The sequence below is a fragment of the Rhinatrema bivittatum genome, chromosome 4 (assembly GCF_901001135.1).
Source record: "Rhinatrema bivittatum chromosome 4, aRhiBiv1.1, whole genome shotgun sequence".
Taxonomy (NCBI): domain Eukaryota; kingdom Metazoa; phylum Chordata; class Amphibia; order Gymnophiona; family Rhinatrematidae; genus Rhinatrema; species Rhinatrema bivittatum.
Genome location: NC_042618.1, coordinates 345,465,725 through 345,489,166, shown reverse-complemented (window position 1 = coordinate 345,489,166; position 23,442 = coordinate 345,465,725). Strand labels below are relative to the sequence as shown.

Below are 23,442 nucleotides of genomic sequence, written 5' to 3'. Positions count from 1 at the left end.
AAAGTAGACAAAAAATAGAACAACCAAACTAAATAACTAACCTTAACAGGGAGCCATTCAAGGACCCCCAACCGGAACAGAACCCCAAAACGAGGGAACGAAGCAATAACCGGAATAGTTAACAAAGAAATGAGCGGACTCTCCGTTTCTTCAGAACAGTACGGGCGGGATCCTGGACTGATCCTTGGTACTACAGGAACGAAAATTATCAGGTAAGAAACTAATTTTCCTTTCCCTGTACGTACCAGGATCAGTCCAGGACACCTGGGATGTACCAGAGCTAAATTACCGAGGGTGGGAAGCAGAGAGTCCCGCTCGGAGTACCCTCTCTCCAAAACCCCCAGAATTCGCAGCCTGAACATCCAAACGATAGTGTCTAATGAAGGTATGTAAGGACTTCCAGGTAGCTGCCCTACAAATCTCTTGAGGCGAAACCTGAGAAGATTCCGCCCAAGACGCAGCATGAGCTCTTGTCGAATGAGCCCTGAGACCGTTCGGGAAAGGCTTCCCTCGTAACACGTACGCTGAGCCGATGGCCTCTTTAAGCCACCGTGCGATTGTCGTCCTGGAAGCCGGGCCCCCTTTCTTTGGGCCCGAGAATAGAACAAAGAGATGATCCGACACCCGGAAAGGGTTAGTGACTTCTAGATAACGGAGGAGAACCCTCCGCACATCCAACTTCCGCAATTCTTTCCATTGCGGGTCCGAATATTCAGCACCTGCGAAAGCGGGAAGCTCAATAGACTGGTTCAAATGAAACGGTGACACCACTTTTGGCAAAAAAGACGGAACCGTCCGCAGGGAAACTCCCGTATCTGAAATCCGCAGGAATGGCTCCCGACAAGACAAAGCCTGTAAAATAACCCTGACTAAACTAAGAATCAGTCCTCAGGGCACCCAGAGGCTGTGACTACACCTGCACCACCTACTGGAGACAGAGTAAGACTGAGGGGCTGTGACTGGCACAGGAGCATATGTAGCTCCGCCCACAAGTTTTAATCTGTCTCCATCTACTGGTGCGGGGTCACAACCCAGGTGTCCTGGACTGATCCTGGTACGTACAGGGAATTTCCTTTCCTTGAATCCAACCAGACCAGTCCAGACATATGGGTTATGCCCACCAACCAGCAGATGGAGACAAAGACTAACAGGCTTGCTGACCACCTCATATAGCTGACCTTAGCCTGCTAGTATTACCTGTAACAAGCTAGAAAAACAAACTCCCAAATTTTTAACCCATCCCCCAACACCAGAAGTCTTCCAAGAAAAATAGAGAGAAAGCTATTTATAAAAAAACAGCATAAAACTTATGCAATGTTTGTTACTCATGAGTCCTATGCACAGATCTAATAATAATATGTTTGGCAGAAGCAGGGATGGTTCTAGATTGGTTTGGCTGGATTCAAGGAAAGGAAATTATCAGGTAAGAACAAATTTCACCTTCCTCTTCATCCAGCCAGACCAGTCCACACATATGGGATGTATCCAAGCTAATCTTGACGTAGATGGGAAACTGCCAAATCTGCTCTCAATACTTCTGATGAAAAGGATGCCTCCTCTCTGGCTATATCATCTAAACAACAGTGTTTTGCAAAAGAATGCAATGAGGACCAGGTTGTCACATTACAAATCTCAACAGTGAAAGTAAACATAGTTCCGCCCAGAAAGCACCTTGCACCCTAGTAGAATGCACCCTGACCCTCTTAGCCAAGGGACAACCTCTATTCATGTGGGAGGCAGTAATCACTTCTTTAATCCAACATGCTAAAAATGCTTTGGATGCTGCTCCCTTTTCTTTGGATCACTAAACAAGATCAAAAGCTGATCTGATCTCCAAAAACCATTAGTAATCTTTAAGTACTGCTCGAGAATCCTTCTCACATCCAAATACTGGAGCAGTTCAAAATCTTCTTGACGTGAATCCCTTTCAGAGGAGGGCAGATATGCTACCTGGTTAAGATGAAAAGGAGAAAGTACCTTTGGAAGAAAAGAAAATACTACATGAACCTTAACTATATCATTTGTAAAGACCAAAAATGGTTCCCTACACAAAAGTGCCTGCAATTCTGAAATCCTCCTAGCAGAACACACCATCACTAAAAACACTGCCTTAATTGAAATATCTCAGCTGGTTCAAAAACAGAGCTTGTCAAAAAAGTTAAAACCAGATTTAGGTTCCAAGATAGAACCAGGTTTCTGATCAGGAGTCTAATATGCTTAACCCCCCTAAGAAAAAGAGAAATGTCTGGATGAGAGGAAATAGATCCCCCCAGACATTCGGCCCCTATAACAGGCAATAGCTGCTTCCTGAATCTTCAAGGAATTTAAGGCCAAACCTTTTACTAACCCTTCCTCAAGCAGTCCAAAAAGAGGGGAACTGTAGTATTTATAGAGACAATTTGCCTGTCTGCACACCAATCTTCAAAAAACTGCGAGACTCTATGGAGTCGTGGCAGAGACTACGATACTTGAGAAGATAACTTTTGGCTTGCAAAATAAATCTGCTGGATATGATTTGATATGGAAGCCTTATTGAGAATGGCAGGTGAAGTCAATAACGTCTGAGTAGTTTATTGGGTGGGGGATTGGGATTGGATAATATGATAAGAGATTCGGTGCTTTATTGTAAGTTGTATTCATATTGATTTTTGTTATTATTCAATTGCATATTTATTTTGTGCTCTATGTAAGTTTTGTGATGTTTACTCCCATTCTGTAACTTGCTGTATTTTTTTATGGTGTCTTAAAATAAACAGTTAAAAAAAAAAACTGCCAAACTCTCACATAGCTATGGAAGTAGACTTCTTTCTACACCATAATAGAGTATTCGCCTCAGTAGAATAACCCTTCTTAGTCAGACGAAACCTCTCAAGGGCCAAGCTGTAAGAAAAAACTGACCCAGATTCTTGTGCAGGAGGGGCCCCTGCAACAGCAGATTCCTCCATTGCAGCAGAAGCAATGGGTCTCTGTCCAATAATCTGATCAGATCTGCATACCAAGGCTGTCTTGGCCAATCTGGTGCCACTAGAATCACCAGACCTCATTGACTCATAATTCTCTGCAGCACTCTATTAGAGACCACAGAGGAAATACATAAAGGACAATTCCTGTCAGCCATTCCTGAATTAAGGCAACTAGCTTGGATAATCCCTGTTCTCTCCTTCGACTGAAAAACCATCCTACTTTCACATTCTTCCTGTTTGCCATGAGATCCATGACAGGATCCCCCCACCTGCGCGCAGATTGAACAAAGAGGGAGAGGATCCATTCCCTGAATCTACAGAATTTCAACTGAGAAAATCTACCTGAACATTTTCCACTTATGCTATGTGCGATGCCGAAATGACCTTTATATTATCTTCCACTTAATACATCAGAAGATCTGCCTCTTCTATAACCTGCGCGCTCCTAGTACCCCCTTGATGGTTCACATAAGCTACCACCATTGCATTGTCTAAAATAATCTGGACCACCTGCCATGGACTATGGGTGCAAACTGAAGGACAGCCAACCTAATTTCTCTGGTTTCCAATCAACTGATGGACCAAGCGGCTTCTTGAGCCATCCAACCCAGACAATGAGCTCCATATCCCAACAAGATGGCATCTATTAACATACAGGACAGTGGTTCAAGGTCCACCACTGCAAATTTGTTAGGGTTTGAGGTGTTGGAGTGGATTCTTGTGTACTGCGGAGATGGCCACTCCGGAGCCCCGTGAGGAACTACAGTACTAGGCTAGACTCTATACACGCAGAGAAGTTGTATTTATTGTACAGCTTGATGGTACTGCCCGGGGAGCGGGCAGCAGTGAAGGTAACCCAGTGAAGTAGTCCAGGGGTCCTCAGCAGAGGAGACCAGTCTCACACTCAAGTAGGTGATAGGCAGTGCGGCGTAGCAGGAACAGGTCCTGGATGTGGACACCGAGTGCTGAAGCTGAAGATGAGACAGACTCACTGCAGTAGAAAGCTGTATTGTTGAAGGTCCTAAGAAGCATGAAGGTAGGTGATCTAAAAAAGCCGTTAGGAAAACAAAAAGAATAGATGCCTCGGTCTTTTTCAATTCTTTATTGAAGTGGAGACGTATCTAAAATATTACAGCCCGACTCTGGCCGAGTTTCGCCGTTCTCACAATGACTGCCTCAGGGGCTAAAAATAAATCATACATAACACTGTGTTTAATAAAAAATCAAATATTAATAACTCCAAAATATAAAGAAAACATAAATATTAAATTACAAAAAAAATATAGAAACATTTGTGCTAAAAGCATTTTTTATAAATTTAAAAATACAAGAATGGTGACAGTTAAAATAAAACTGTATTAAAAAATCTTTTCAGTTGCAATTTGCCCATGTCAAGAAATAATTTCAATGTTACAAAGTTGAAATCCAAAATATTGATTCTCAATTTATGAAATCAAAAAAAGTTATATTTAGTAATGCAATATAACCTAAGTTGGTCGGCAATTTACTAATTTGAAAATATTTTACCTTAGATATATATTTTTTTTGGATATATATTTTTTTTTATTTATTTGGACTCAGGGTGGCTGAACAAGCTGTAGGCGTGCACAAATGCACAGACATAATTGATATACACGTTTTAGATAAGTCTCCACTTCAATAAAGAATTGAAAAAGACCGTGGCATCTATTCCTTGTTGTTTTCCTGTAGCAAGGATCAGTCCAGACTCCTGGGTTTTGCCTCCCCTCCAGCAGATGGAGACAGAGAAAGATTTGACAGACTCTGCCCTATACCCTGAGGTGCCACCCACAGTCCGTCAGTATTACTCAGTCACAAAGCAGAATGGCTCAAAACCAAACTAACTATATACACTCTCCACTCTCACCATCCTGTGATACCATACTAGCTGCCCTACATGCCCTAGGCTTCTCCCAAATTATAACCACATCCACTCACAAAGCAGGGCACACCTTAGACCTCGTTTTTATCAATTCAAACATTCAGATCCCCTCACCACCCTCATACACCCCCGTACCATGGTCTGACCACTCCCTTATTGAAACCCACCTCTCCATAAACACAACCCCCACCCACAACCAGCCCCAAAAGAACTCTTTCTCATTCCGTAAACCCTGCTCTTCCGAAGAGCTCACCACAGCCCTCACTGACTCCTTAAACAAACTTGACTGCACATCCCCTGATACTGCTCTCAACTCTTGGAGCAAACTCTCCCTGGACATAGCTAACTCCTTTTGCCCACTCATCACCCACAAACACACTCCATCTCCCAACAGCAAGCCCTGGTACACTACAGAACTACACCAAATGAAACTCACTCTCAGACAAAAAGAGAGAGCATGGCGCAAAAGCCCAACTCTGCAGCTCTCCGCATCCTACAAAACATTCCTACATACTTACCGCCTTACCATTCAAAAACCTAAACGCGACTACTATGCCACCAAGATACACCAATACACATTCAACCCCAAGGTCCTTTTCTCTTACGTTGCTGCCCTCACCAAACCCATTACCCCCTCCATCACTGATGATGAAGCCAGCTCCAAATGTCAAGAACTAGCCCAGTACTTTCACAACAAAATAGCCAACATTCTCCTTAGGTTCCCCCACACCACCACTCACCTATCAAACACTCCCTCTCACAATCAACCCCCTCAATCCTCTAAAAGTTCACTCCTCACCATCGACCTCACCTCCTCCAAGGAAATTGAGTCAATCCTCAAAAAAATCAAACCAGCATCCCACCCATCCGACACCATACCAACCAAATCCCTACTATCCATTCCTAACACCATAGCAAAACCCCTAGCAGATATCATCAACTGTTCCCTAGCATCTGGTTCTGTCCCTGATTCCCTAAAACACGCCATTGTCAAACCCCTTATCAAGAAACCCACCTCGGACCCCAAAGACCCATCAAACTACCGACCTATCTCAAATCTCCCCTTCATTGCAAAAATCTTAGAGAAAGTAGTAAACTCCCAACTGATGGACTATCTCGAAGAAAATAACATCCTTCACTCCTCCCAATTTGGCTTCCGAAAAAACCTGAACACCGAAACCCTCTTACTATCACTCACTGACTCACTCCTCACCGGCCTTGACCATGGACAAAACTACCTCATTGCCTTTCTTGATATATCTGCGGCTTTTGACACGATAAGCCACAACCTACTCATCTCCCGTCTTGCAGACATAGGTATCTCCGGCATAGCACTCCTCTGGTTCAAATCATACCTGACAAACAGACGTTTCTCTGTAAAAATCGGAAATCACGAATCCTCACACTTCACCCTCTCCCAAGGTGTCCCCCAAGGTTCCTCCCTCTCCTCTACCCTTTTCAACATCTACCTCCTCCCCCTCTGTCATCACCTCACTGAACTAGGCCTCAAAATTTACATCTATGCAGACGATGTTCAGATCATCATCCCTCTACGCGAATCTCTAGCTGCCACTATAAGCTACTGGGAGGACTGCCTCACATCCATCAACTCCCTCCTGACATCCCTGCAACTTGCCCTCAACTCGTCCAAAACTGAACTTATACTTATCCACAACCATCAGACCCTCAAATCCATTCCCACAAATGACCCTATGGCCCTCACTCTCACATCACAACCCGCAGTTCGGAACCTCGGCGTCCTAATTGACCCATTACTTAACCTAAAAAAGCACATTAGCTCAGTACTCAAAGGTGGCTTTTATAAGCTCAACATCATAAAAAAGCTCAAGCCGCTGCTCCATACGCATGACCTTAAAACTGTCATCCAAGCCACTATGACATCCAAGTTAGTTAGACTACTGTAACTCGCTGTACCTTGGTCTCCCCTACTCTACCATTAAACCCTTACAGATCCTCCAAAATGCCACTGCAAGGATAATTAGCAACAATAAAAAAACAGACCATATAATCCCTATTCTAAAAGACCTGCATTGGCTTCCCATCCCTTCACGCATACTCTTCATATCACTCACTATCATACATAAAGCTATATACAATGATAACTCCACTTGGCTCAGTGAACCCCTCCGTTTCACACAATCCGCCCGCCCCACCAGAACAAACCACAAATTTACCCTACAAGTCCCACCCCTTAAAAGGGCCCGACTAACTTCAACCAGAGACCGCGCCCTCTCAATTGCAGGCCCAACCCAATGGAATGCACTGCCCTCAAACCTCCGCCAGGAATCATGCCCAAATAAATTCCGCAAAATGCTAAAAACCTGGCTTTTCCACCAAGCCTTTCCAGATTAGCAATCTTCCCTCTCCCTGCTCCCCCTTTAAATAATTGCCCCCTCCCTTCCCCCCTGTAAATAACCACCCAATTACACCCCCCCTCACCCCAGTCCGCAAAATGCAAAAATCCTGGCTTTCCATCAAGCCTCTCCGGAATAGCAATCTTTCCTCTCCCTGCTCCCCCTTTAAACAATTGCCCCCCCTTCTTTTCCCCCTTGTAAATAGCCGCCCAATTTTTATTCCCCCCCCCTCACCCCAGTTCTGTGTAAATAGCTCCTCTTACCACGCCCCCATTTTTAACTATTGCCTCGGGCTCCCCGTTAGAGCCCTCTCTAACTCTTGTTTTTGCTGGTTATCCACCCCCACATCCCCGTTCTATGTATTTTCTACCTGCTGGTATAATGTAAACCGACATGATGTGTATTTTAATGTCGGTATAGAAAAACTGTTAAATAAATAAATAAATAAATAAATAAATAATTAATACACTAACTGTAACTTGAACGGGATCATCAACACCAAGTGGGAACAGGATCCTTTGGAAATGGTACATAACCATGATCTGCAGACAAGAAATAATTAAATACGGAACGAGCGGACTCTCCGTTACCTCCATGCTCTAAGCAGGCGGGACTCTGGACTGATCCTTGGTACTACAGGAACGAAAATTATCAGGTAAGAACCAATTTTCCTTTCCCTGTACGTACCAGGATCAGTCCAGACTCCTGGGATGTACCAGAGCTTTTCTTACCTGGGATGGGATCCGGAGAGGCCTGCTCTGAGCACACCTTCTCCAAATCCTGCAGCACCCAGAGCTTGTACATCCAACCGGTAATGCCTCGCAAAGATATGCAAAGACTTCCAGGTAGCCGCTCTACAGATCTCCTGTGGCGAAATCTGTTGACATTCCACCCATGAAGTTGCCTGCAAACGGGTGGAATGCGCCCTAAGACCAACTGGCAAGGGCCTCCCAAGCAGGAGATATGCGGAACTGATAGCATCTTTCAACCAGCGGGCTATTGTTGCCTTAGAAGCCATATTACCTTTCTTTGGACCACTCCAGAGTACAAACAGATGGTCGGAGAGTCGGAAACTGTTCGTCACTTCCAAATAACAAGGTAACACTTTTCGAACATCCAACCTCTTCAAGTCTCCATGAAGAGGGTCCGATCTGCTCAGCTCAGAAAAGGACGGAAGTTCCACCAATTGATTCAAATGGAAAGAAGAAACTTCCTTTGGAAGAAAGGAAGGAACCGTCCGCAATGATACCCCGGAATCCAAAATCCTCAAGAAGGGTTCCCTGCAGGATAACGCCTGAAGCTCGGAGATCCTACGAGCAGAAGAAATAGCTACCAAAAACACCACTTTTAGTGTAAGATCTTTCAATGTTGCCCTTTTCAAAGACTCAAAAGGCGCCGCACACAAAGCTGTGAGGACCAAATGTAAGCTCCAAGAAGGACAAGAGTGTCTTACCAGCGGGCATAAATGCTTAGTTCCCTGAAGGAATCGGACCACGTCCTGATGCGCTGACAACGGTATTCCCTGTATGGAACCGCGCAAACAACCAAGAGCTGCTACTTGCACCCGCAAAGAACTACATGACAACACTTTGGCCAGACCGGCTTGTAGGAAACCTAAGATATCTGACACGGACGCCCGGGTAGGACCAACCCCATGTTCCATGCACCAGGATTCGAAGACCTTCCATACCCAGACATACGACAGGGAAATGGACAACTTACGAGACCGCAAAAGCGTAGCCACCACGGCGTCGGTATAACCTTTTCCCTTCAGACATTGCCTCTCAAAAGCCATGCCACTAGTCAAAAGCGATCAACCTGGTCGAAACAGACAGGACCTTGATGAAGAAGGTTCGGAAAATCCCGGAACAGTAGAGGCTCTGCCTCCTTCAGGTTGACCAGATCCGCAAACCATGGACAGCGGGGCCACTCCGGAGCCACGAGAATCACGGTTGTTGGATGTAATTCTATCCTCCGGATTACCTTGCCTATCAGCGGCAAGGGTGGGAATACATAAAGAAGTACGTTTGTCGGCCAGGGAAGCACTAGGGCATCCACCCCCTCCGCTCCCGTCTCCCGGCATCGACTGAAGAAGCGGGGTGCCTTCGCATTCCTGCATGTCGCTATCAGAGCCATGCTGGGCGTGCCCCACTTGTCGCAGATGAGTTGATAGGCCGCGTCGTCCAACTCCCACTCTCCAGGATCCAGACGGTGATGACTGAGAAAATCTTTATTTTTCTTTATGGATGCCAGAGAGACTGGCATCCATGGTCACTAGGGTCCTCAGAGGGACCCCTCGGCTTAGGTTATCTTGGAGCAATCACCAATCCAGGCTATACCTCGCCAAATCGGTCAGCAGCAGAGGCAGATGAAATTGTACGGATACAGGGCTCCACCGGGAAAGCAACGCCAACTGTAAAGGGCGCATATGTGCATAGGCCCACAGTACTAATTCCAGAGTAGAAGTCATGGAATCGAGAACCCGCAAGTAATCCCAGACTCACGGAAGACGTTTGGACAACAAGTCCCGAATTTGTCCCTGAAGCTTGACCATGCGCTCGGTAGTGAGAAACATTCTGCCATGCTGCGTGTCGAAAAGTGCCCCGAGGAATTCCAAGGACTGCGAAGAGATTAGGTGACTCTTGGCAACATTGACCACCCAGCAACAACTGCACCACCCAGTGGACGGCGGCGCAACAACTCTCCTCTGACTTCGCGTGGATCAGTCAATCGTCCAAGTATGGATGCACCAGGAATTCTTCCCTGCGCAACTGCGCCGTCACCACCACCATAATATCTTGGTGAACGTGCTAGGAGCAGTCGCTAGTCCAAAAGGAAGCACTTGGAACTGATAATGGTGTCCTAGTATCGAGAACCGTAGAAACCTCTGGTGGGCGGAACGGATCCCGATGTGTAAATACGCCTCCGTCAGATCCAGGGAGGTGAGAAACTCCCCCTCCCGCACTGAAGCTATGACAGACCGCAAGGTCTCCATGCGGAAGCTGGGAATCCGTAAACATCGGTTGACGCACTTGAGGTCCAGGATGGGCCGGAATGTCCCTTCTTTCTTTGGTACTACGAAGTAAATATAGTAGCGGCCTTTTCGCTGCTCCGCTGGCAGAACAGGTATAATGGCGCCGAGCTGAAGAAGTCGGTGCAAGGTGTCTTCCACTGCACGATGCTTTGTCGCGTAACCACATGGGGAGACCAGGAACCTGTGATGGAGGCGGCGTGCAAAATCTAAAGTGTAACCTTGTATTATCACAGATAGCACCCACTGGTCTAACATGATCTTGGCCCACTCCTCGTAAAACAGGGACAATCTGCCCCCTACCACCGAAACCAAGGAGTGAACTGGCCACACATCATTGGGAAGGTTTACCTCCCTGTGCAAACTGGGTACTACCCGGTCTACCGAAGCGGTGCCCACGAAAGGACTGGGACCACGACTGTTGACGGGAAGGATTTTGCCGAAAGGAGGATGTGGAAGACCAGGGACCCCGAGACCTCCGACTCCCCCAAAAACAAGATCTGGAAGGAAACGACCCACTGGATCGAGGTCTATCTTAAAGCAGTTGGTGAACCTTATTTTCCCCCAGAGACTGAATCATATCCTCTAGGTCCTTGCCAAACAGCAATTTACCCTTGAAGGGTAGAGATCCCAAATGAGCCTTAGAAAAAACGTCCGCCGACCAGTTTCGCAACCAAAGCAACCGACCAGCATAGACAGCAGAGACCATGGAACGGCCCGACGTCCTCAGCAAATCATACAGAGCATCGGCGCTACAGGTGATCACTGCCTCCAGGAGACCCGCCTACAGTGCTTCTGCCTCCGTCAGGGATTATTTAGCCTGCAGTTGTTGTACCCATCGAAGACCAGCTCTCAATGCAAAATTATTGCACATCGCTGCACGAACTCCAAGCGCCGAAACCTCAAAAACCTTTTTGAGCTGAACCTCCAACTTATGGTCCTGTAAGTTCTTGAGAGCTGCAGAACCAGTAACTGGGACAGTGGTCTTTTTCGTGACCGCAGATACCGCCACATCCACCTTGGGAACCTGAAGAATATCCAAGGCATCCTCCGGCAGAGGATATAACCTGTCCATGGCCTTCGTGACCTTTAACCCCAGATCCGGTGTGTCCCATTCCTTGAATAATAAATTGGTCGCCGAAAAATTGAAGGGAAAGGAAGTAGGCGGACCCCTCAGGCCCAATAGCACTGGATCTGTAGTTCCTAACCGGGTTCCTCAATGCCCAATTCCCCTAAAATAGCAGGAATCAGGGGCGCCAGTTCTTCTTTCCGGAAGAGACGGACCACTTTAGGATCGTCCCCTTCTACCACATGGGACCCCCGTTCCTTACCCGGAGGTGGGTCCCCCACTGCCACTGCCCCCCTCAGGGGCTGCAAAAGTATAGTGTGCTCCTCCTCTGAATCAGTCACATCAGAAGAAGTGTCTGGAAGATCCTGAGGTGTCACAGACCTCAAGAGACGCTTCGACCTAGGAGCCCCCCTGCTCCCTTCTGGCTTGGAACGTTTCTGTGCTGGAGCAGGCTGCCCCGAGGTAGGCAATTTGCCTACAGGCTGTTTCTTGTGTGCTTTCCTGGCCTTAAAGGCCTTGTGCAACAACAGCACAAAGTCAGAAGAAAAGGAGGAGGAAGAACTGTCAGACCAATCATCGGGGTCGTCCCCCTGCGGGGTAGGATCCGGAGGCCCTCCAAAATCTGAAAACGGAGGTGTTTTATCCCTCGGAGTCGGGCGCTGTGGAGACAAGGAGGGCAGGAGAATCTCCTCCCCCACCGCGAGTTGTGGCGCCATGGCAATAGGATCCAACATGGCGCCCGTTCCCACGCTTAGCGGGAACGGGAGAGGAAATGGAGGCTGCAGGTTACCAAAAGCCTGTGCCGTTGAGCTGACCCGTACCAACACTGCCCCAGAGGCCGTGGACGGTCCTTCCCACCCGGGGAGACAGGAGGAGCAGAGCTTGTCCCTCGATAGGCACGCGCGCGCCGAGCCACAGGCGCGGCAGGCCGACCGGCGCAGCACAGCAGGCACAGAAAGAAATTACAAAAAGCAGAAGGAACCACGCTCAAAGTACCGCGAAAAGCCCCGGACAGCCCGGCAGAGAAGGGAAAGGAGAGCGCACAAGTCCCCCAAAACGGCTCAGCTCAAAGTAATAAAATTGCAAATTTTTTTTTTTTTTTTATGAACGTTACCAACTTGCCTTGGATTCTGGATCCTCTGGGGTGAGTGAACCAGGCTCCCCGGTATCAACCCAGGCGCTGCCTGACATTGGCTAATAGGGCCCTCAACCCCTAGCTGCAGCTGCCTCAAGCACCAGGGGGGATGGTCCTCTCAGGACCTGACCACCCCCTGGGAGGCTGAAGGACCTTTTCTTCACCTGACAGTGTCCTTCGTCTTCAGGAACTTCTTCCTTCCTAAAAGCCTTAATATTCCAAAATCCTCTGTCAAAAAACCTGATTACACTGCCAGTCCAACTAAGCCACTAACACAGACTGTGAGCTTTGCACCTCCACCATCTGCTGGAGACAGAAGAATACTGATGGACTGTAGGTGGCACCTCAGGGTATAGGGCAGAGTCTGTCAAATCTTTCTCTGTCTCCATCTGCTGGAGGGGAGGCAAAACCCAGGAGTCTGGACTGATCCTGGTACGTAGAGGGAACAGGATGCTTACCTTAAAATTGACCTCCATCCAAACTAAGCATGTTCAGGGTCTGAGCCAACAGACTCAGCAAAACATCTCTGTGAAAAAAGAAAAAATCTGAGCAGAGTCCAATGCTTCTCTCAATCATACGCAATTTCTCTCTCTTCTAGAGATGAGAAAGCCAATTCATCATCGGAGTCCCTTGATGTTTCATGATCTACATCCCCTTGAACATTACCAGGGACAGCCTCACTGATACATTTGCCCACTGTAACCGACAAATGGGAGGTCCAAGCATGCAATCCCTACAAAGTAGGTTGCTTCGCCTTCACTGGGTACCCCTGCAGTAAGGTCTGCAGGGCCTGGAAACATTCCACCCAGGAGAAGGAGGATGGATCTATACCAGAGCACATAGGCCCAATCTTGCTCTCTCCAACCTTTCTCTCTTGGGGAAGCTTCTGCTCTAGGGAACAAGGGAGGAGGAGATCTGATCATTGCTTCACCTCCTACCCCACTCCTCTCCAGAGACACCATAGGCCAAGGAGATGTCCCAACATGGGCAAAAGCTGTAATAGTCAAATCGCTGACTAAACAGTGCTGACACAAACAGAGAGAGAGTGAGGACTGAATTATTATGAAACGATAAGCATCACAGATAGCAAGGCACTTGGACCTGTTTGTCCCTGGTGCCTAGCTCTCCTGAACTTCGGTCCCCTGAAAAGAAAATTAGGTCTTACCTTCGATAATTTTCGTTCCTGTAGTACCAAGGATCAGTCCAGACTCCTGGGTCTTGCCTCCGCACCAGCAGATGGAGACAGAACAAGATTTGACTGGCTCTGCCATAAATACCAGGGTGCCACCCACAGTCTGCCAGTATTATGCAATGTCAAAGCAGAATGACCCCTAAATGAAACTAACTATATACATGAATCTCAACCAGGGACCCGTTGGATCACTGACCCCAACATCAAACCTGACCCGGAAAGGAGGTTAACAAACGGAAGAACCTCACAGATCAAATAAAACAAGAGCAGAAGTGGAAACAGCGGACTCTCTGAGACTTTAATGCTCACAGCGGGCGGGACTCTGGACTGATCCTTGGTACTACAGGAACGAAAATTATCGAAGGTAAGACCTAATTTCTTTTCCCTGTACGCACCGGATCAGTCCAGACTCCTGGGATGTACCAGAGCTTAAAACTACTTGGGCTGGGATCCGGAGAGGCCCGCTCTCAATACGCCTGCTCCGAAATTGCCCTCCCGTAAGTCCTGTACATCGAGCCGATAATGTCGCGCAAAAGTATGCAAAGATTTCCAAGTTGCTGCTCTGCAAATCTCCTGCGGAGAAATCTGGTGACACTCCGCCCAGGAAGCCGCCTGGAAGCGAGTGGAATGTGCCTTCAGCCCCACTGGTAGGGGCCGACCACAGAGTAAATATGAGGAATTTATGGCCTCTTTCAACCACCGGGCGATGGTGGTTTTAGACGCCATATTACCCCTTTTTGGACCCTTCCAAAGGACGAAGAGACGAAAACCTTTAGTAGCTTCCAGATAACGCAGTAGCGCCCCACGTACATTCAGCTTCCTTAGATCCTTTGAAACGGGATCCGACCTATCCAGGTCAGAAAACGATGGAAGCTCCACCGACTGGTTCAAATGAAAGGAAGAAACCACTTTTGGCAGAAAAGATGGGACCGTCCGTAAACTAATTCCAGACTCAGAGATCCTCAAGAAAGGCTCCCTGCAGGACAATGCCTGAAGTTCAGAAACCCGTCGTGCCGAGGAAATTGCCACCAGAAATACTACCTTCAATGTAAGATCCTTTAGCGTCGCCCTCTTCAGAGGCTCAAAAGGAGGCGCACACAATGCCTTAAGAACCACATTTAAATTCCAGGAGGGGCACGGAGCATTCAGTGGCGGGCGTAAATGTTTTGCCCCCCTCAGAAACCGGGCAACATTGGGGTGTGCCGCCAGAGTCCTCCCTTCCACAGAACCGCGTAAGCAACCGAGGGCTGCCACCTGCACCCGCAAAGAGCTACAGGACAAACCCTTGGCCAAACCGTCCTGTAGAAAGGCTAGAATACTGGAAACGGACGCCCAAATGGACACAATCGCCCGAGAAACGCACCACAATTCGAAAACCTTCCAAACTCGTACATACGATAAGGAAGTTGACGCCTTATGCGACCTCAGGAGGGTGGACACCACTCCGTCTGAATAACCTTTGCCTTTTAGACGTCGCCTCTCAAACACCATGCCGCTAGACAAAAGCGATCTACCTGATTGAAACAAACAGGCCCCTGGTGAAGGAGATTCGGTAGAAATGGAAAATGCAGTGGATCCTCCACCGCGAGATTGACGAGATTCGCGAAACATGGCCGACGGGGCCACTCGGGAGCCACCAGAATTACCTCCGACGGATGGCTCTCTATTCGATGAAGTACCTTGCCAATCAGCGGCCAAGGGAGAAAGACATACAAAAGGACTGTTGTCGGCCAGGGTAACGCCAAGGCGTCCACCCCCTCTGCCCCCGTTTCCCTTCAACAAGCAAAGAAGCGCAAGGCCTTGGCATTCTTGAAGGTTGCCATCAGATCCTTGGCCGCCGTGCCCCATCTGTCGCAGATGAGTTGAAAGGCCCTGTCCGCAAGCTCCCACTCTCCGGGGTTGAGCTAATTTCGACTCAAAAAGTCTGAGTGTATGTTATCGACCCCTGCTATGTGGGACGCAGCTATGCTGGCAAGGTGCCGTTCCGCCCACTGAATCAGCAGACAAGCTTCTAACACCACCGGACAACTCCTGGTCCCCCCCTGACGATTGATGTAGGCCACTATGGTCGCATTGTCGGACAGTACCCTGACCGACTTCCCCTGAATCAGAGGGAGAAAGGCCTGCAATGCCAGGCGCACCGCTCTGGTCTCCAAGCAGTTGATCGACCATCGAGACTCGGTCGGGGACCAGAGTCCCTGTACTGACTTCCACAAGCACACCGCTCCCCAACCTGAGAGGCTCACATCTGTGGTGACCACCGTCCACTCCAGTACCACGAGCAGAATGCCCCGGAGGAGATTGTCCGAACACAGCCACCACACTAGACTGGAGCGTGCCAGGTCCGTCAATGGCAACGGGAGGTAGAACTGCTTGGACACCGGACTCCAGCGGGAAAGTAACGCCGATTGTAAGGGCCGCATGTGCGCGAAAGACCAAGGGACCAGTTCCAGCGTCGAAGCCATGGAACCCAGCATCTGCAGGTAATCCCAAACCATCGGCGGTTGTTTCTCCAGCAAGGACCGGACTTGTCCCTGCAACTTGAGACTGCAACCGGAGGAGAGATAGACCTTCCCCTGACGTGTGTTGAATAAAGCTCCCAAAAGCTCCAGCAACTGAGAGGGAATGAGCTGGCTTTTGGCTATGTTGACCACCCAACCGAGGGACCTCAACAGCTGTAGCACCCGGTGTATCGCCGAATGACACAGGGTCTCGGATTTTGTTCGAATCAACCAATCGTCCAGATACAGATGCACCAACAAACCCTCCCGTCGAAGCTGTGCTGCAACTACCACCATTATCTTGGTGAAGATTCTGGGAGCTGTCGCCAGACAGAACGGTAACGCCAGAAATTGGTAATGTTTCCCCAACACGAAGAACCTGAGATATATCTGATGATCCTCCCTGATCCCGATGTGCAAATATGCCTCCGTCAGATCCAGTGAAGCCAGGAACTCCCCCGGGTGAACGGAAGCAATGACGGAACGCAACGTCTCCATGTGAAAGCGTGGGATCTGAAGGCATCTGTTGACGCACTTTAGATCTAGTATGGGACGGAAGGACCCTTTCCTTCTTTGGAATGACGAAGTATATGGAATAATGTCCTCTTCGTTGTTCCGGAGATGGTACCGGAACAACTGCCCCCAGATCCAACAGTCGATACAAAGTCTGTTGGACTGCTCGACGTCTGTCAGCATATCCGCTCGGGGACGGGAAGAATCGTGGGTTGGACGGCGTGCAAAATCTAAAGCGTAGCCGTGTTTTATCATGGTGAGCACCCACAGGTCCAATGTGATTGTGGTCCACTCCTCATAAAAAAAAGACAATCTACCCCCTACCTTCAGTACTGAGGAATGGACCAGCCAGACATCATTGTGCAGCCTTACCGCCAGGAGCCGTCTGGGAGGAAGCAGGTCTGCCAAAACGTCTTCCTCGAAAGGACTGCGACTGCTGGCTACCCCCCGCATGATGAAAGGAAGGGGAAGAGATACTAGGACGAGAAGTAAGAGCTTTTCGAGTTCCCCAAAACCTGGACCTAGCCGAGAAGGACCCCCTGGAATGTGTTCTTTCCTCCGGGAGTCGATGAACCTTATTTTCGCCCAGTAACTGAATCATATCCTCCAATTCCTTTCCAAACAGAAGTTTGCCCTTAAAGGGTAAAGACCCCAGCCGGGATTTGGAGGCTCCATCCGCGGACCAGTTCCGTAACCACAATAGCCGTCTCACCAAGATGGCCGAAACCATGCAACAAGCCGAAGTTCTCAGGAGATCGTACAGCGCGTCGGCACTATAAGCCACTACCACCTCGAGACGGCCAGCCTGTCGGGCTTCCTCCTCCGAAAGGCCCTCATTGGCGAGCAGTTGTTGCACCCAACGCAGCCCTGCCCGCAGAGCAAAATTGCTACAAATTGCCGCTCGGACCCCTAGAGCAGAGACTTTGAAGATCTTCTTAAGCTGGACCTCCAGCTTCCAATCCTGTAGGTCCTTCAGTGCCGTGGCCCCCGTGACCGGAATGGTCGTCCTCTTCGTCACCGCTGAAACGGCCGCATCCACCTTCGGAACCCGAAGAACTTCCAGGGCGTCCTCAGGCAGCGGATAAAGCTTGTCCATAGCCTTTGTGACCTTCAACCCCAAATCCGGGGTATCCCACTCGAGAAAGAGAAGGCCTGTAGCAGAAAAATGAAAAGGAAATGTCGAGGGAGGGCCACTCAGAGCCAACAACACTGGATCCATCGGGCCGAGAAGAGACTCCTCTCGAGGTGTAGTAATTCCCAACTCCTCCAAAATAGCGGGAATGAGGGGTCCCAGCTCGTCTCTGCGGAAGAGGCGGATCACCCTAGGGTCATCGCCCTCAAAGACATGGCTCTGCCTCGTTGCACCCTGCGATGGACTGCCGTCTCCCTCTACCCCCCGCGGGGGCGGCTCCTCCTGATCCTCATGATCCGTAGACTCGGAGGGAGAGTCCGTGTCCTCCCGGGGAGGGATAGCCCATAACGGACACTTTGCCCTGGAAGGCCCCCCCCCCCCCCCGGGTCCCCCGACCGGGGTCGACCCTTGTCTGCAGGAGGTGGGCCCTCAGAGCCCCTGGACTTAGGCGAATGCCGCTTATAGGCTTTGCGCACCTTAAAGGCCCTATGCATAGTCAGGATAAAATCCGACGAAAAGGAGAAACAGGAGACGTCAGAATCTGTCCCTGTGTTGTCCCCTTGCCCTCCCCCTGCAGCTCCTGCTGGCGAAACAGGCCGGGGAACCGGTCTCTGTGGGGAGAGGGAGGGCAGGGAATTCCTTACCCCCACTGCGATCGGCGCCGCGAAGGAGGCCGAACCCAAGATGGCGATTTTCCCATGCTTACCAGCAACTGCCTGGAGGAAGATGAAGATAGCTCCCCGATCGCGACCGCCATCGTTCTGCGTTGCACCACCACCCCCCGAACCAACCCCGACGTTCCTTCGCCTCCGGGGATGCAGGCTGAACACAGCCCATCCCGCGAGAGGAGCGCGCGCCCCGAGCCGCAGGCCGAGCAGGACGAACTGCGTGGCATGAGGAAGACGGGCCGCCAAGAGAAAAACAAAAATAAAGAGGGGGGGGGGGTTGGGAGAGAAGAAACGCGATAGCCGACCGCCGCAGCAATAAGACACAGAGAGCCGCCGAACAACGCGCTACTAGTTTTATTATTATTATTTTTCTCTTTTTTCCAACCTGAGACGCTGTCCCACGTCGGGTACTGAAGCGGTCCGGCTGGGGTGAGTGAGCCGGACTCCCCAGTATCACCCCGGCTGGGCTGTCAAAGACAAGTCAGGGTCCTCAACCCTTCACACCAGCAGCCTACAGAACCAGGGGGGATGGTCCCCTCAGGACCTGACAACCCCCTGGGAGGTTTGTTATGAACTCTGCCCAAGGGTGTTCCCCGCGAGCAGGCTCACTTACCATGCTGCTGTCTCTTCGCCGATGTGGCAGGACGCAGGTGTCGGCCTGCCCACGCGGCCAGGAGGCCTCCCTGCTTCACCTTGGCTTCCGCGGCCGGAGCCGCGGCCTTCCACGGGGCTGGGACTGCCCCCGACGTTGATTCTATCTTTGCGGCGTCCAGGCCTCAGCCCCGGGCTGGAGTAGCGGCAGGAGCCGCCCCCGGGGCCTCCTGCAGCAGCTGGAGCCACTGCCGATGTTGGAGCCTGCATCCAGGCTCAGTCCTGCCTCTGTTTACGCTCTGCCGCGACTACGTCGGTGCAGGCTGCTGTCTGCGGTCCTGCACAGCTTCCTGCTCTTCTTAGGCGCGCGGCCGCGTCTCTTTGCAATATTTAAAGGGCCAGACACAGGAAGTGTCTGGGCCCCACCTTGATGACTGTTTCCTGCTCCAGCCCATCGTGAGTCTTTGCTCTGGAGGCTCCATCGTGAGTCTTCGCTCTAGAGGCTCCGGCCTGCCAGAGTCCATGTAAGGTCTTCCAGCCTTCTAGGAGCTCCTTGTTTCGTTCAGCTGTTCCATGTCAAGTCTTCGTGCCTGAGGTCCATGTCCAGGTGTCTTCGTGATCTCCTTTGTCCTGGTGTTCCTGACTTCCGTGATGTTCTTTCCTTCACCTCGCCTCGTCTTTGCTCTCGAGCCTTCTAGTACTGGTAGGCCGGGGGTCCCTCAGATGCAGTTCTCCTGAGAGGACTAGCCTGCCGGTGGACGGTTGTCCTGTGCTCCTGAGCCGTCATGTCCTGGATGTGTGTTCCTGTGCTGTCCCGCTCCCGTTGTGGTCCGTGACCAGTCTGCTAGGGCTGTGTAGGGCGCGTAACAGACAGGGTGGTCCGCGACTCAGTCCCGTGGGTGGCCTGAGTAGGGCGCCCTGAGAGACAGTGCCAATGTCCATGCCTCGTGTTGCCTTTGTGGATGTCAAGAGTTTCGCCCATGGATGCCGTTGCATCAGCCATGTGTCTTCGTCCCTGGATGCCGTTGCATCAGCCATGTGTCTTCGTCCGGATGCCCTCACATCACTCCATAGTCATGTCTTCATGTCAAGGCCCGTCTGCCCTCAACCTCAGGCCAGGCCTGCTGCTCCGTGCTGCTCGCGGCAGGTCCGAAAGGGCCCGGAATGGTCGGAGGACCATTCACCTTCCAACATCCTTGGATGTTTGGCCAAGGGAGCTTGCCAGCCTGGCGGAGGGTAGACCGTCAGCCATGAGGAGCCACCGTCAACCCTTGGCTCAGTTCCGAAGGTCAGGGTCGGGTTGAGGCCCATGGGCACACGAAAAACACCATTCTCAACAGAATGCAAGGCCTTTGAGGCCGTTCTCAACAGAATGCAAGGCCATGTGCCAGATGGTGGTGCCCCACCGATGTATCCGCCTTGTGAGTCTTGACTCCATGTCCTGGACTGTTATGGGACCGGAAAATTTTTTTGCAGGATTTTGTGTGTACAACCTACTGGAGGCGCCAGTTTTGCCATAGTTACGACCTGCTGGAGGCGCCAGCTGTCTGGATTCTTTTTTAGCGACCTGCAGGAGGTGCCTGCTCCAGACTTTTTTTTGTCATCTTGCTGCCAGGTTGGGATTTTACGACCTGCAGGAGGCGCCTGCACCCCCACTGGTTTTGCTGGTTTTCTCTTGCCCGCCCTGGGTTCCCTCCCCCAGGTCTTCTTGGTGTTTCTGGGTGCTTCTTGTTGGTCCTTGCTTGTTGCTCGTTTGTCTGTTTTGTATTGTCCGTGCTGTGTGGTTGGTTGCTTGTTTGTTTGTTTTCCTCTTGTTTTCTTTCCTGCTTGTTGGGTTCCGCTTGTGTGTTCCCCGTCCTCGTTCCCGTTCCCTCGTTTCCCTTCCTCGCTCCTCATTCTTCGCTCTTTCGCCCTTCACTCCGTCACTCTCTGCTCTCTCGCTCTTGGCTCTTTCGCTCATTAAGCTCCTTCGCTCTCCGCTCCCTTGCTCTCTGCTCCTTCGCTCTCCGCTCCCTTGCTCCCTGCTCCTTCGCTCTCTGTTCCCTTGCTCTCCACTCCCTCGCTCTCCGTTCCCTTGCTCCCTCTTTTGTGTTTTTGTGTTGTCGGTCGAGTGGTCACCGCTCGCTCGGTCGCTGGTCACTGCTCACGCAGTCCCGGATTCGCTTCGTCCTGTGTTCGGTCTCGTCTGCCTCTCGGTCTCGTGCTCTTGGTCTCTCGTCGTGTCTCTTGTGTTTGTGTGGTATGTTCTGTTTTGTCTTGTTCTTGTCTGGTTTTCTGTGCTTTGTCTTCTATGTTTCTGCTGCTTTGCCTTGTTTTGTTCATGCTGTCCCCGGAGTTACCAGCTTCCATTTTTTTTGGGTCCCTCGAATACCTCCATCCGGTATGGACTGATACCCTTATCCTTGAGCTGTTGACAGGAGGCTTGAGGAAGGGGGGCTTTGAGGAGGGGGTACTGTTATGAACGCTGCCCGCGGGTGTTCCCCGCGAGCAGGCTCACTTACCACGCTGCTGTCTCTTCGCCGACGTGGCAGGACGCCACCGTCAGCCTGCCCACGCGGCCAGGAGGCCGCCCTGCTTCACCCTGGCTTCCGCGGCCGGAGCCGCGGCCTTCCATGGGGCTGGGACCGCCCCCGACGTTGATTCTATATTCGCAGCGTCCAGGCCTCAGCCCCGGGCTGGAGTAGCAGCAGGAGCCGCTCCTGGGGCCTCCTGCAGCGGCTGGAGCCGCTGCCGACATTGGAGCCTGCGTCCAGGCTCAGTCCTGCCTCTGTTTATGCTCTGCCGCGACTACGTCGGAGCAGACCGCTGTCCACGGTCCTGCACAGCTTCCTGCTCTTCTTAGGCGCGCGGCCGCGTCTCTTTGCAATATTTAAAGGGCCAGACACAGGAAGTGTCTGGGCCCCACCTTAATGACTGTTTCCTGCTCCAGCCCTATAAAGGGCTGCTCCGTCAGTTCTCCAGTGCCTTGCACCATCGTGAGTCTTCGCTCTGGAGGCTCCGGCCTGCCAGAGTCCATGTAAGGTCTTCCAGCCTTCTAGGAGCTCCTTGTTTCGTTCAGCTGTTCCATGTCAAGTCTTCGTGCCTGAGGTCCATGTCCAGGTGTCTTCGTGATCTCCTTCGTCCTGGTGTTCCTGCCTTCCGTGATGTTCTTTCCTTCAACTTGCCTCGTCTTCGCTCTCGAGCCTTCTGGTACCGGTAGGCCGGGGGTCCCTCAGATGCAGTTCTCCTGAGAGGACTAGCCTGCCGGTGGACGGTTGTCCTGTGCTCCTGAGCCGTCATGTCCCGGATGTGTGTTCCTGTGCTGTCCCGCTCCCGTCGTGGTCCGTGACCAGTCTGCTAGGGCTGTGTAGGGCGCGTAACGGACAGGGTGGTCCGCGACTCAGTCCCGCGGGTGGCCTGAGTAGGGCGCCCTGAGAGACAGTGCCAATGTCCATGCCTCGTGTTGCCTTTGTGGATGTCAAGAGTCTTGCCCCTGGATGCTGTTGCATCAGCCATGTGTCTTCGTCCCTGGATGCCGTTGCATCAGCCATGTGTCTTCGTCTCTGGATGCCGTCACATCACTCCATAGTCATGTCTTCATGTCAAGCCCGTCTGCCCTCAACCTCAGGCCAGACCTGCTGCTCCATGCTGCTCGCAGCAGGTCCGAAAGGGCCCGGAATGGTCGGAGGACCATTCACCTTCCAACATCCTTGGATGTTGGCCATGGGAGCTTGCCGGCCTGGTGGAGGGTAGACCGTTAGCCATGCGGGCCACCGTCAACCCTTGCCTTGGCCCTGGATGGCCTGGGTCGGGCTAAGGCCCATGGGCACACTAAACCATCAGAACACAACAAGGTTCAGACCATCGCTGGACGCTCCGGGACTACTCTCGGCCTACTCAAACTTTTCTTCAGTTCTATTTTTTTTTTTAACTTAATTAATAATGCAAACAAACAAAACTCTGCCAAGCTAACTAAACCTTTTTTTTTTTTTTTTTAAGATCAGTTCAGACTGTTGGCCAAGCACCCGGACCATCTGCTGGAGACAGAGTAATACTGGCAGACTGTGGGTGGCACCCTAGTATTTATTGCAGAGCCAGTCAAATCTTGCTCTGTCTCCATCTGCTGGTGCAGAGGCAAGACCCAGGAGTCTGGACTGATCCGGTACGTACAGGGAACTTCGATCTAGGCGGCCTCCTGTGCGCACACCACTGCCACCCAGGCATACACACATACCCCTGCAGGACGCGCTCATATATGCGCTCAAGACAAAGATCATGGTCGTATGCACACAAGTACAGGAGTAAATACGTACTCAAATAGGCCGTGGTCGTACGTTCATGAATAACTGAGCAAAAGATGGTCAAGTTTAGGTCACGGCCTTATGCGCACAAG

At 50.9% G+C, this 23,442-nt stretch overlaps 1 protein-coding gene across 4 annotated transcripts in view; it reads right to left on the bottom strand.

Annotated features, from left to right (window-relative positions):
• SPATA20 (spermatogenesis associated 20) overlaps window positions 1-23,442 on the bottom strand; it is a 297,925-nt gene that overhangs the window by 260,283 nt on the left and 14,200 nt on the right. The window lies entirely within an intron of this gene.